This window comes from Phyllobates terribilis, unplaced genomic scaffold (genome assembly GCF_046119375.1).
Source record: "Phyllobates terribilis strain yellow unplaced genomic scaffold, ASM4611937v1 Scaffold_2__4_contigs__length_985480577, whole genome shotgun sequence".
NCBI lineage: Eukaryota > Metazoa > Chordata > Amphibia > Anura > Dendrobatidae > Phyllobates > Phyllobates terribilis.
Window position 1 is genome coordinate 447,719,013 of NW_027362762.1, and position 13,381 is coordinate 447,732,393.

Sequence of the window (13,381 nt, forward strand, 5' to 3'; positions counted from 1 at the left end):
AACGATCAAAGAAATGTCCAGACCATTCCGACACGACCAGCGATCTCACAGCAGGGGCTTGGTCGCTGCTAAGTGTCAAACGTAGCGAGATCGCTACTGAGGTCGCTGTTGCGTCACAAAACTTGTGACTCAGCAGCGATCTAGCTAGCGATCTCGCTTAGTGTGACGGGGCCTTAACACTAATGCTGATACAGAGCATTCCAAGTAAAATAGTGTCCTCATCTACTGTATTAAATCACTCAGAAATACCACAGTGTGAGATATGAATGTGGAAAGGATTTACCAGTGGTGCTTGAGTGATTTAAGTGAATTGTTAAGTGTACTCAGCAATTTGATTTTACTATTTCCTGCCTTAAGACACTGCAAGGTAAAGTATGTCGAATGGATAAAAAGACACTAGAAGATAGGGTGACATCATAAACAATGTTACTTTATATTGTATATTAAAAGAAAATGATACCAAATTTAAATATAATATATTATAACATTAGATATACAGTTTTATTCTTTGTTTCTAATTCAAGAACGAGATCAGGCATACCATTGACAAAAGTTGAATAAATACACGAGAGGCCAAACAACTAGGCAACGTAGTTTATTTTACTACATAGACATATGCTCATCTGGGCGTTGAGCTAATCTAAACCGAAGATGCTATGACTCAGTAGTTCAGATCAATTGATTTGAAAAGTTAAAGACCTGGTGCACATTTAAACACACCCAAATGTTCATGGTAAATGATTTTAAGCAGCTAAATGTGCTGAAATATTTATGATCCCCTAAAGATTTTGGAACGAGTGTCATATGTGCTCTAGATTGGCTTCATTTCATGAATGCTGTAATTTAAAGACATCATCTGCGTATGATGGTTCCATTGTGGACTATGTGCATATTTTTCAGCCCTCCGTTACAATTTCTGTAATAAAATTTGATTTAAATTGAATGTTAGACACATTTTCAAAAATAAATTTTGGGGGACAGGTGAACAAATTTATGCAGTGTCTGATTTGTCATACAAGAGAAACTATAAGCATTGGAAGATTACATTGACCTATAATGGGATCGATCAGGTTTGACCATCCGATCTGTTGTTTTGACTGGGAAAATAGTACGGCATGCAGCACTTCTTTTCCTTTCCAATGATACAGATATTTTCTTGATAATCTGTTTTATCCAAAGTCACAAGGGTGATGAATGACAACTTGTGGGACTGAATGTTAACTTTTTCACATTTGATCCATCCTTTGTAATAAAAGCCAACAGTATAAAACACTGCACTCAAGGCCGGTTTTAGACAAAGTGGGACCCTGGGCAAAAGTTTAAAGTGGGGTCCTAAATGCTAACATATTAAACTATTACACTCAAATATTTAGGTTGCATTTATATGTGTTGAGTTCAGACTGTTAGCTTGGTGCTTGTGTACCAGCCTTTTTACACAGGTTGACGATGGATGGGCACATAACGATCACAAGTAGATCAATCTGTTCCCATACGGTATCATGTTATCAGCAGCACATCTGCAGTTTACACTGGGTGATGTGCAGCTGAGAACTATGATTTTTGCCCTGCCATAAACAATCCAATCACCCGATAAATCAGCAGCATTTTGCTCATTTGTTGGGCAATTGCCAACATGTTTACACTTATGAACTCTTGTCTGTGCAGTTGGGATTTATAAATGTATGCTACATACACACATAGTATATGACACAAACACTGTAATTTACACACACATATGTATACACACACATGTATAAAAGGAGTACATGCACACACATGTATACACAGAACACATACCAAGATTTGTGCACAAAGCACATAGAGAGCATATACATACACATATACATGTATGCAGACAACATACATAGACACATATGTATACACAGAGCACATTCATACAGACACATACATGCACAAAGCACATATACATATAGACATACAGTACAGACCAAAAGTTTGGACACACCTTCTCATTTAAAGATTTTTCTTTATTTTCATGACTATGAAAATTGTACTTTCACACTGAAGGCATCAAAACTGTGAATTAACACACGTGGAATTATATACTTAACAAAAAAGTGTGAAACAACTGAAAATATGTCTTATATTCTAGGTTCTTCAAAGTAGCCACATTTTGCTTTGATGACTGCTTTGCACACTCTTGGCATTCTCTTGAGGAACTTCAAGAGGTAGTCACCGGAAATGGTCTTCCAACAATCTTGAAGGAGTTCCCAGAGATGCTTAGCACTTGTTGGCCCTTTTGCCTTCACTCTGCGGTCCAGCTCACCCCAAACCATCTCGATTGGGTTCAGGTCTGGTGATTGTGGAGGCCAGGTCATCTGGCGTAGCACCCCATCACTCTCCTTCTTGGTCAAATAGCCCTTACACAGCCTGGAGGTGTGTTTGGAGTCATTGTCCTGTTGAAAAATAAACGATGGTCCATCTAAACGCAAACTGGATTGAATAGCATGCCGCTGCAAGATGCTGTGGTAGCCATGCTGGTTCAGCATGCCCTCAATTTTGAATAAATCCCCAACAGTGTCACCAGCAAAGCACCCCCACACGATCACACCTCCTCCTCCATGCTACACGGTGGGAACCAGGCATGTAGAGTCCATCCGCTCACCTTTTCTGCGTCTCACAAAGACACGGTGGTTGGAATCAAAGATCTCAAATTTGGACTCATCAGACCAAAGCACAGATTTACACTGGTCTTATGTCCATTCTTTGTGTTCTTTAGCCCAAACAAGTCTCTTCTGCTTGTTGCCTGTCCTTAGCAGTGGTTTCCTAGTAGCTATTTTACCATGAAGGCCTGCTGCACAAAGTTTCCTCTTAACAGTTGTTGAAGAGATGTGTCTGCTGCTAGAACTCTGTGTGGCATTGACCTGGTCTCTAATCTGAGCTGCTGTTAACCTGCGATTTCTGAGGCTGGTGACTCGGATAAACTTCTTCTCAGAAGCAGAGGTGACTTTTGGTCTTCCTTTCCTGGGGCGGTCCTCATGTGAGCCAATTTCTTTGTAGCGCTTGATGGTTTTTGCAACTGCACTTGGGGACACTTTCAAAGTTTTCCCAATTTTTCGCACTGACTGACCTTCATTTCTTAAAGCAATGATGGCCACTCGCTTTTCTTTACTTAGCTACTTTTTTCTTGCCATAATACAAATTCTAACAGTCTATTCAGTAGGACTATCAGCTGTGTATCCACCAGACTTCTGCACAACACAACTGATGGTCCCAACCCCATTTATAAGGCAAGAAATCCCACTTATTAAACCTGACCGGGCACACCTGTGAAGTGAAAACCATTTCCGGTGACTACCTCTTGAAGCTCATCAAGAGAATGCCTAGAGTGTGTAAAGCAGTCATCAAAGCAAAAGGTGGCTACTTTGAAGAACCTAGAATATAAGACATATTTTCAGTTGTTTCACACTTTTTTGTTAAGTATATAATTCCACATGTGTTAATTCATAGTTTTGATGCCTTCAGTGTGAAAGTACAATTTTCATAGTCATGAAAATACAGAAAAATCTTTAAATGAGAAGGTGTGTCCAAACTTTTGGTCTGTACTGTATGTATATACACAAAGCATCTTCATACAGACACATGCATACAAAGAGCACATTCTGTACATACAGACACATACAGTACAGACCAAAAGTTTGGACACACCTTCTCATTTAAAGATTTTTCTGCATTTTCATGACTATAAAAATTGTACATTCACACTGAAGGCATCAAAACTATGAATTAACACATGTGGAATTATATACTTAACAAAAAAGTGTGAAACAACTGGAAATATGTCTTATATTCTAGGTTCTTCAAAGTAGCCACCTTTTGCTTTGATGACTGCTTTGCACACTCTTGGCATTCTCTTGATGAGCTTCAAGAGGTAGTTGCCGGAAATGGTTTTCACTTAACAGGTGTGACCTGTCAGGTTTAATAAATGGGGTTGGGACCATCAGTTGTGTTGTGCAGAAGTCTGGTGGATACACAGCTGATAGTCCTACTGAATAAACTGTTATAATTTGTATTATGGCAAAAAATAAGCAGCTAAGTAAAGAAAAACGAGTGGCCATCATTACTTTAAGAAATGAAGGTCAGTAGGTCCGAAAAATTGGGAAAACTTTGAAAGTGTCCCCAAGTGCAACTGCAAAAACCATCAAGCACTACAAAGAAACTGTCTCACATGAGGACCGCCCCAGGAAAGGAAGACCAAGGGTCATCTCTGCTTCTGAGGATAAGTTTATCCGAGTCACCAGCCTCAGAAATCGCAGGTTAACAGCAGCTCGGATTGGAGACCAGGTCAATGCCACACAGAGTTCTAGCAGCAGACACATCTCTACAACAACTATTAAGAGGAGACTTTGTGCAGCAGGCCTTCATGGTAAAATAGCTGCTAGGAAACCACTGCTAAGGACAGGCAACAAGCAGAAGAGACTTGTTTGGGTAAAAGAATACAAGGAATGGACATTAGACCAGTGGAAATCTGTGCTTTGGTCTGATGAGTCCAAATTTGAGATCTTTTGTTCCAACCACCGTGTCTTTGTGCGATGCAGAAAAGGTGAACGGATGGACTCTACATGCCTGGTTCCCACCGTGAAGCATGGAGTAGGAGGTGTGATGGTGTGGGGGTGCTTTGCTGGTGACACTGTTGGGGATTTATTCAAAATTGAAGGCATACTGAACCAGCATGGCTACCACAGCATCTTGCAGCAGCATGCTATTCCATCCGGTTTGCGTTTAGTTGGACCATCATTTACTTTTCAACAGGACAATGACCCCAAACACACCTCCAGGCTGTGTAATGGCTTTTTGACCAAGAAGGAGAGTGATGGGGTGCTACGCCAGATGACCTGGCCTCCACAGTCACCAGACCTGAACCCAATCGAGATGGTTTGGGGTGAGCTGGACCGCAGAGTGAAGGCAAAAGGGCCAACAAGTGCTAAGCATCTCTGGGAACTCCTTCAAGATTGTTGGAAGACCATTTCCAGTGACTACCTCTTGAAGCTCATCAAGAGAATGCCAAGAGTGTGCAAAGCAGTCATCAAAGCAAAATGTGGCTACTTTGAAGAACCTGGAATATAAGACATATTTTCAGTTGTTTCACACTTTTTTGTTAAGTATATAATTCCACGTGTGTTAATTCACAGTTTTGATGCCGTCAGAGTGAATGTATAATTTTCATAGTCATGAAAATACAGAAAAATCTTTAAATGAGAAGGTGTGTCCAAACTTTTGGTCTGTACTGTATCTACCTACCAGGAGCCCATACATTCTGATGTCCTCACTAATTTTTACCACCAGGAGCCCAAACTTTCTGATATCTTCACAAATATATACCACCAGGAGCCCATACATTCTGATGTCCTCACTAATATATAGCACCAGAGCCCATACAATCTTATGTCCTCACTAATATATACCACCAAGAGCACATACATTCTTCCAGGCTTAACCACATACACAGAGACACAGAGGCACCACACACCTAACTGCACTGTATTTTAGTTGGTTTAGTCCACTTATATGTGTAAGTGATATTTCACGCATTTCACATATCATAGTTTTAAAGGGTTTTTTCCCACACACAAAATGTATTTTAATCAATAGAACTTAGAACAGAAATAAATTCCTCAATTGGATATTGTTAAAAAAATGTTCCTGTGCTGGTATAATCTCACAAATGTGATCCTGCCATGTATTGTGTAATTGCTTTGTCTGAACAATTGAGGTCTCTGAGACCAACTAACAAGAGTAATGGAATGATCACTTTACCTGATTATCAATCTCGTTTCTGGCCTTACGTATACATAAGATCCAGCCTGCACGTCTTCTTCTGCTTACTGTCACTGGATGGAAACAGCAATTTCCGAGGCTGAACACTCTCCAGGAGAGACAAGTGCACCAAAATCTGATGAGCAAGCAAATCTCCAATAAACATATCAATAAGATTTACATAATCAGTGCTCCGTGCTGGAAAAAGTCTGCATCCCTTACAGCCGTGGACTCAGCTCTATGTCCAATAGTCTTTAGTCCAGGCCAGCTCCTCACAGAGGGAATAGCCCATGCAGCCCATTAAAGAGCTATTAAGATAACGTTCCAATTACATTTGGTCCCTTTAACCCCTTTACCCCCGAAGGCTGTTTGCACGTTAATGACCAGGCCAATTTTTACAATTCTGACCAGTGTCACTTTATGAGGTAATAGCCCTAGAACGCTTCAACGGATCTCACTGATTCTGTTTTTTTCGTGACACATTGTACTTCATGATGGTGGTAAAATTTAATTGATATGACTGGTGTTCATTTGTGAAAAAATCAGAAATTTGGCGAAAATTTTGAAAATTTCACAATTTTCAAACTTAGAATTTTCATGCCCTTAAATCAGAGAGATATGTCACACAAAATAGTTAATAAATAACATTTCCCACATGTCTACTTTACATCAGCACAACCAATTTTTTTTTGTTAGGAAGTTATAAGAGTTAAAAGATGACCAGTGATTTCTCATTTTTCCAACAAAATTTAGCAAATAATTTTTTCAGAGATCACATCATATTTGAAGTGACTTTGAGGGGCCTTTGTGACAGAAAATACACAAAAGTGACACCATTCTAAAAACTGCACCCCTCAAGGAACTCAAAACCACATTCAAGAAGTTTATTAACCCTTCAGGTGTTTCATAGGAATTTTTGGAATGTGGAAGAAAACAATGAACATTTAACTTTTTTTCGCCAAAATTTTACTTTAGACCCAAATTTTTTTATTTTCACAAGAGTAACAGAAACAAAATGGACCCCAAAATGTGTTGTGCAATTTCTCCTGAGCACGCCGATGCCCCATATATGGAGGAAAACTACTGTTTTGGGGCACAGCATGGCTCGGAAGGGAAAGAGCGGCATTTGACTTTTTGAATGTAAAATTTGCTTGAATAATTAGCGGATGCCATGTCATGTTTGGGGAGCCCCTGATGTGCCTAAACAGTGGAAACCCCCCACAAGTGACATCATTTTGGAAACTAGATCCATTAAAGAACTTATCTAGATGTGTGGTGAGCTCTTTGAACACCCAAGTGTTTTAGAAAAGTTTATAACGTACAGCAGTGAAAATAAAAAAATTACTTTTTTTCCACAAAAATGATCTTTTAGCGCCAAGTTTTTAACTTTCACAAGGGTAACAGGAGAAATTGGACCCCAAAAGTTGTTGTGCAATTTCTCCTGAGTATGATGATACCCCCATTGTTTGGGCTCACGGCAGGGCTCGGAAGGAAAGGAGCACCGTTTGACTTTTTGAATGCAAAACTCGCTGGAATTGAGAGCAGACACCATGTCACGTTTGGAGAGCCCCTGATATGCCTAAACAGTGGAAATGCCCAACAAGTGCCCCCTTTTTGGAAACTAGAACCCTTAAGGAACTTATCTAGATGTGTGGTGAGCACTTTGAACCCCGATACGCTGAGTACGCTGATACCCCATATGTGGGAGAAAACTACTGTTTGGGCGCACGTCAGGGCTCGGAAGGGAAGAAGTTACGTTTTGGAATGCAGACTTTGATGAAATGGTCTGTGAGCGTCATGTCGCGTTTGCAGAGCCCCTTATGTGCCTAAACAGTGTAAATGCCCAAGTGCCCCCTTTTAGGAAACTAGACCCCCCAAAGAATTTATCTAGCTGTATGGTGAGCACCTTGAACCCCCAGGTGCTTCACAGAAAATTATAATGTTGACTTGTGAAAATAAAAAAAATCTAATTTTTTCCACAAAAATTTTATTTTATCCAAAAAAAATTAGTTTTTTTCACAAGGGTAACAGTAAAACATGGATTCCAAAATTTGTTGTGCAATTTCTCCTGAGCACGCAGATACTCCATATGTGGTCGGAAACTACTTTTGAGGCACAGACCAAAGCTCAGAAGGGAATAAGCGCCATATTGGCGTTCATATTTTGCTGGGCTGATTTGACGTTGCCATGTCACATTGGCAGAGCCCCTATGGTGCCAGAACAGCAGAACCCCCCATAAGAGACCCTATTTTAAAAACTACACCTCTCAATGAATTCATCTATGGGTGCAGTGAGAATGTTGACACCACACGTGCCTCACAGAATTTTGAAGAAAGAATAATTACATTTTTACCACCAAAGTTTTGTTTTACCCCCAGATTTTGACATTTTCACACTGAGAAATGGGTAAAAATGGCACCAAAATTTGTTACACAATTTTTGCTGAAAGTGGAAATACCCCATATGTGACTGTGCAGTGCTGCTTAGCCACACGGCGAGACTCTGCTGGGACAGAGCGCTATTTGCCTGGAGAGCAGATTTTCCTAGACTAGTATGCAGACTCCATATACACAGCTCCTAAGTTCTAGAAGAGCAGAATCCCCCCTCGAGTGACCCTGTTTTGGAAATTATACCCCTTTGAGAATTTATCTACAGATGTGGTTAGGATTTTAACTACATGGGTGTTTTCCAGAAACAAGCAGCAGTGGATGCTGCTGAGTGAAAATTGCAAACTGCTGTTGTAATGACCAGTACCTTATGCCCAGTTCGTGCTTCTGGAGACATGCACCCGTAAATTAGGTGAGATCTCATCGCTACAGAAATGTCAAACATGTGGACGCTAACTGCGTGGGGCTCAAAAGGGAGGTGGGCATTTGTATTTGGAAGCACAGAATTTTCTGAAGTTCTTTTGGGGGGTAAGTACCTTTTCTCTTTTCCAGAGGCTTTGTGCTACTAGTATGTGGATGCCCCCTATATTTTCATTAACAGATGATGGACCTGAGTGAGGACTTGCTTTTTTTGTGGATTGAGTTGAAGCTTTTATTGTGATCAAAAATTTAATGTAAAATGTTCCCATTTATCCTGTGCTCTACGCATTTAAATCTCCCAGTAACGTAATTCAGATGAAACCCCCGAGGGATCCATTCACTATAATAAGGCAGCAGAGTTAAGCCTTTCACACGTGTGTCAGTTGGTGTGGTGACAGTTTTCACACATACCGGAGACACATATACATGCAGACCCATTCAATTGAATGGGTCTGTGCACATGTCAGTGTGTTTCCACGGACCATGGACCCGTGGGCAAAACACGTTGACATGTCTGCTTATTTGCGCTGCATGGGCAGCAAAACGTCCCACACTGATGTCACACTGATTACACCCCACATTGCTTTCACACAGTGTAACATGTAACGGCGCCTGGGAATCAGTGTACAGTTAGTGCTGTTCCCAAGCGCCAGGTGCTGAACGTTGCTCTCATCATTGTCCCTTGCTTGCGCTGTGATCAGTGCGAGCAAGGGACAATAGTGAGAGTAGTATTCTGCTCCTGCTGTGTCCTGGTGTAAAAATAAGAATAAAATTAAAAAATCCTTATACTCACCTATCCGAAGATGTCCCCTGCTGTAATCCACCTGACCGCTCATGCAGAAAACCAGGGGAGAATTAATCGCTCCAGAGAGCAGGCCCCTGCTCTGTGCTGAGCTCAATGAGTGTCAGGACACCGCTCACTGAGTACAGCTCCGGGGCCTCCTGGAGCGAGTTATTCTCCCCAGCTCCTTGGCATGAGCGGTCAGATGGGTTACAGCAGGGGACACCTTTGGGCAGGTGAATATAAGGATTTTTTATTTTATTCTTATTTTTACTACTCTCAACATTGTCCCTTGCTCACGCTGATCACAGCATCGGCAGGGGACAATGATGAGGGCAGCATTTTATTCCACATTTTGTTCAGCATTATGATAATAAAGCAACATTTTTTTGCTTCTTTCTTTATTTCTTTTTTTATGGTGTTCGCTAAAGGGGTTAACAAGTGGGACAGTTTTATAGGTCAAGTTGTTCCGGATGCGACGATACCAAATATGTGTACTTTTATTGTTGTTTTTTGTAATAATATTAATTTATGGGTGCAATATATATCTATTTTTTCTTATTATTTTTTGATTTTTTTTTTTAAAAATATTTTTACAACTTTTTTTTACTTTTTTTTTCACATTCTGCAGTATGATCCCAGTTATAAGGTATAGCAGGCAGGATCACTGCTATAGCTTATAACCTGTCAGCCCTGCAGACACAAGATAGTTTAATCATGCACTGTGCATGATCAAACTACCTTGCTAGTGCCTGGTGACCCGGATGTCGGGTCACCATGGCAACAATTTGGACCCCGCGTTAACGTCAGAATCAGCTGACACCCGGCGGCAGAGGCTGTGCGGACGCGATCAGTGAGACGTATTAATACGTACCTGGTCCATAAAGCCCAGTACAAACACATTATTACAGCTCACATCAGAAAGGGGTTAAAAAGAGGCAGCTACATATTAAACAGTTGCAACTCCTTAACCCTCAAATTAAAGCTGAGAGTCCGTATTTTAAGTACATATTGGTTACATAACCATATCTAGAATATGTGTTGGTAAGCAGCTAAATTGCCAAAACTTTTGTCTCTGTCCAAATATTTCTGGACCTAACTAATTTTTTTTGATTAGCTACTAGTGATGAATGAACGTGCTCGCCACTGCTCGGAACTCACCCGAGCATCACGGTGCTCGACAAGCTCGGCGAGTATTTCCAGGTTGCTCGGGCGGGAACTCGTATTAGTATAGGTATTCCACAACATATATATATATATATATATATATATATATATCCATATGAACTAACAGTCCTTCAGAGGACTAATCCAACTGCATATAATCAGTGTTAGGCAGGCAGGTTGTGTATGTGGTAGACTGCAGTGCATATAGCGCAAGAGGGTCCATTGAACGTCCTGTCTGCTGCTGTAATAATTACAGATATTTGTAGATATAGCCCCAGATGTCAGGGCAAATTTTTTTTATCTTAATCCTGGTTATTTGCTTAAAATGCAATCCAGAGTACACCATTTTTGTTCTCCATTTGCTTGTTAGCACCGCAGAATAAAGGCAGATCTGTCCCATATTTCAGCGATAAAAATCCAGAAATTTGAACTGAACCTGGAAAATATTCGTCTCCTTTTCCATTCTGTTGCAGTGTGTCGGTAAAGCTATTCTCACTAGGTGTCTGTGAAGAATAGTATTAGTAAATTACGGGCCGGTTATTTAAAACCATGGTTCTCTGTGAGACATTTCACCTATAACAGTGTTCCAAAATCAGCCATTTCTTCCATTTTCATTTTGTTGCAGTGTGTCGGTCAAGTTATTCACACTAGGTTACTGTGTATAATAATAGTAGTAAATTACAGGCCTGCTATTTAAAACCGTGGTTCTCTGTGAGACATTTCACCTATAACAGTGTTCCAAAATCAGCCATTTCTACCTTCCATTTCGTTGCAGTGTGTTGGTCAAGCTATTCACACTAGATCTCTGTGTAGAATAATATTAGTAAATTACAGGCCTGCTATTTAAAACTGTGGTTCTCTGTCAGATATATCACCCATAACAGTGTTCCAAAATCAGCCATTTCTGCCTTCCATTTTGTTGCAGCGTGTTGGTCAAGCTATTCACACTAGGTCTCTATGTAGAATAATATTAGTAAATTACAGGCCTGCTATTTAAAACCATGGTTCTCTATCAGACGTATCACATATAACTGCATTCCAAAGTAAGCCATTTCTCGTGAACGTGGAAAATATTGTCCTCCATTTAAAATGGGCAAGGTGCATGGCAAGTGACGGGGAAGTGAACGTGATGGTGATTGTGCATGCAGAGGCTGAGGCCGAGGCCGTGGGCAAGCTGAAATTGTGCCACAACAAACACCCACATCTTGTCGCTTGACCTTCCTGTCCCAATTACTAGGGGACCGCAGTACACCACTATTAAACCCAGAGCAGTGTCAAAAGGTTGTTGGTTGGATAACAGATAATGCTTCCAGTCACTTTGCCACCACCACCGCCCTGTCTTCCACACAGTAAAGTCTCAGTAGTTAGTCTGGACCGCATATTCCTCACCCTGATCCTCCTTCCTCCCACCATGCCCAGTGCCCGAAGACAACTGATCCCACACTTGGACACTCAGAAGAGCTGTTCACTTTTCCATTTATAGATTCTGTTCTCTCGCCCAGCCAGCTTCAAGCAAGTCAAGAGGAGAACGGGTGTAGCGATGTTAAACTATTGGAGCAGCCACGGTCACATGAAGGCAACGGTGGGAAAGTGCAATAACTGTCGCAAGAGGTTTTCTAATGATGATGATGAGACACAATTGCCAGAAAGTCAGGAGGAGGACCAGGGTGCGGAAGTGGAAGACAAGGTGGTGGATGATATAGTAACTGACCCAACCTGGCAGGGGGACATACAGAGGAAGGACAGCAGCACACAGGGGGAGGGAGGTGTAGCACCACAACAGGCAGGAAGAAGCAGTGTGGTGGCCACAGACACAAGGCAGGAAAGCATTCCTCGTAACGCCAACACGACGGAAGTTCCAGTACAACTGTTAGGTCTTCCCGAGTCTGGTTGTTTTTTAAAGAAAAAAAAGACGTTGAAGCTGGTGGTAGGAAGCGCTAGGATGTCAAAATGAGGGGCAAACAGTCCATGAGCTAAAATTAAAAAGTAAGCCAAAGCAGCTCACCAGTAACCCCAAAGGGGTGAAATATGGAAAATGCAACAGGTAAAAGCTGGTGATAAAAAGCGCTAAGTTATAGAAAAATTCAGCAATTGCTACCGTTATTGAAGTCCTTGTAAAAACACAACACGTTTCGACGGCATGCAAGCCGTCTTCATCAGGTGATACAAGGAAATGACCTCAGGAATGTTATATAGGATCAAAAAACAAACCGATTGGACTGCTCATTAATGACATAATAACAATCAGTAATTTAACCCCCTAATATTGTCTGCAAGCCAGCGTGTGAAAACGAAAGCCAGCTTGCACACAACATATAGGATACCATGGAACAATCATATTATATTTCACCAAACTTAATAAAAAAAATAAAAAAAAAAATTAAAAAAAACTTTTTTAAAAAAATGAAAAAAATGCATATATATATATATATATATATATATATATATATATATATATATATATATACATACATACATGCATACACATATACATACATGCACACACATAAACACACGCATACGTGCACATGCATGTATATTTAATTTAAAATTAATAAATGTAAAAAATGTTAAAATAAGCATTTAATTGTATGCGCTAAAAGAAGCTATTATAAAGCTCATTTCATTATATTCTTGTTAGTAAGATTATGTCCTTCCGGCGCTAAAGTGCCCAATTTGAAAATCCAGAAGCTTTCTTTCTTAATAAGATTGCCCAAACAATTTTGCATACTTTTATCTATATGATCAATAATTGTAAGGGTCATTTGACTAGGGTCCCTCTGATGCACACTATTAAAATGCCTTGATAGACTATGCAATTGATACCCATTTCTAATATTTTGTTTGT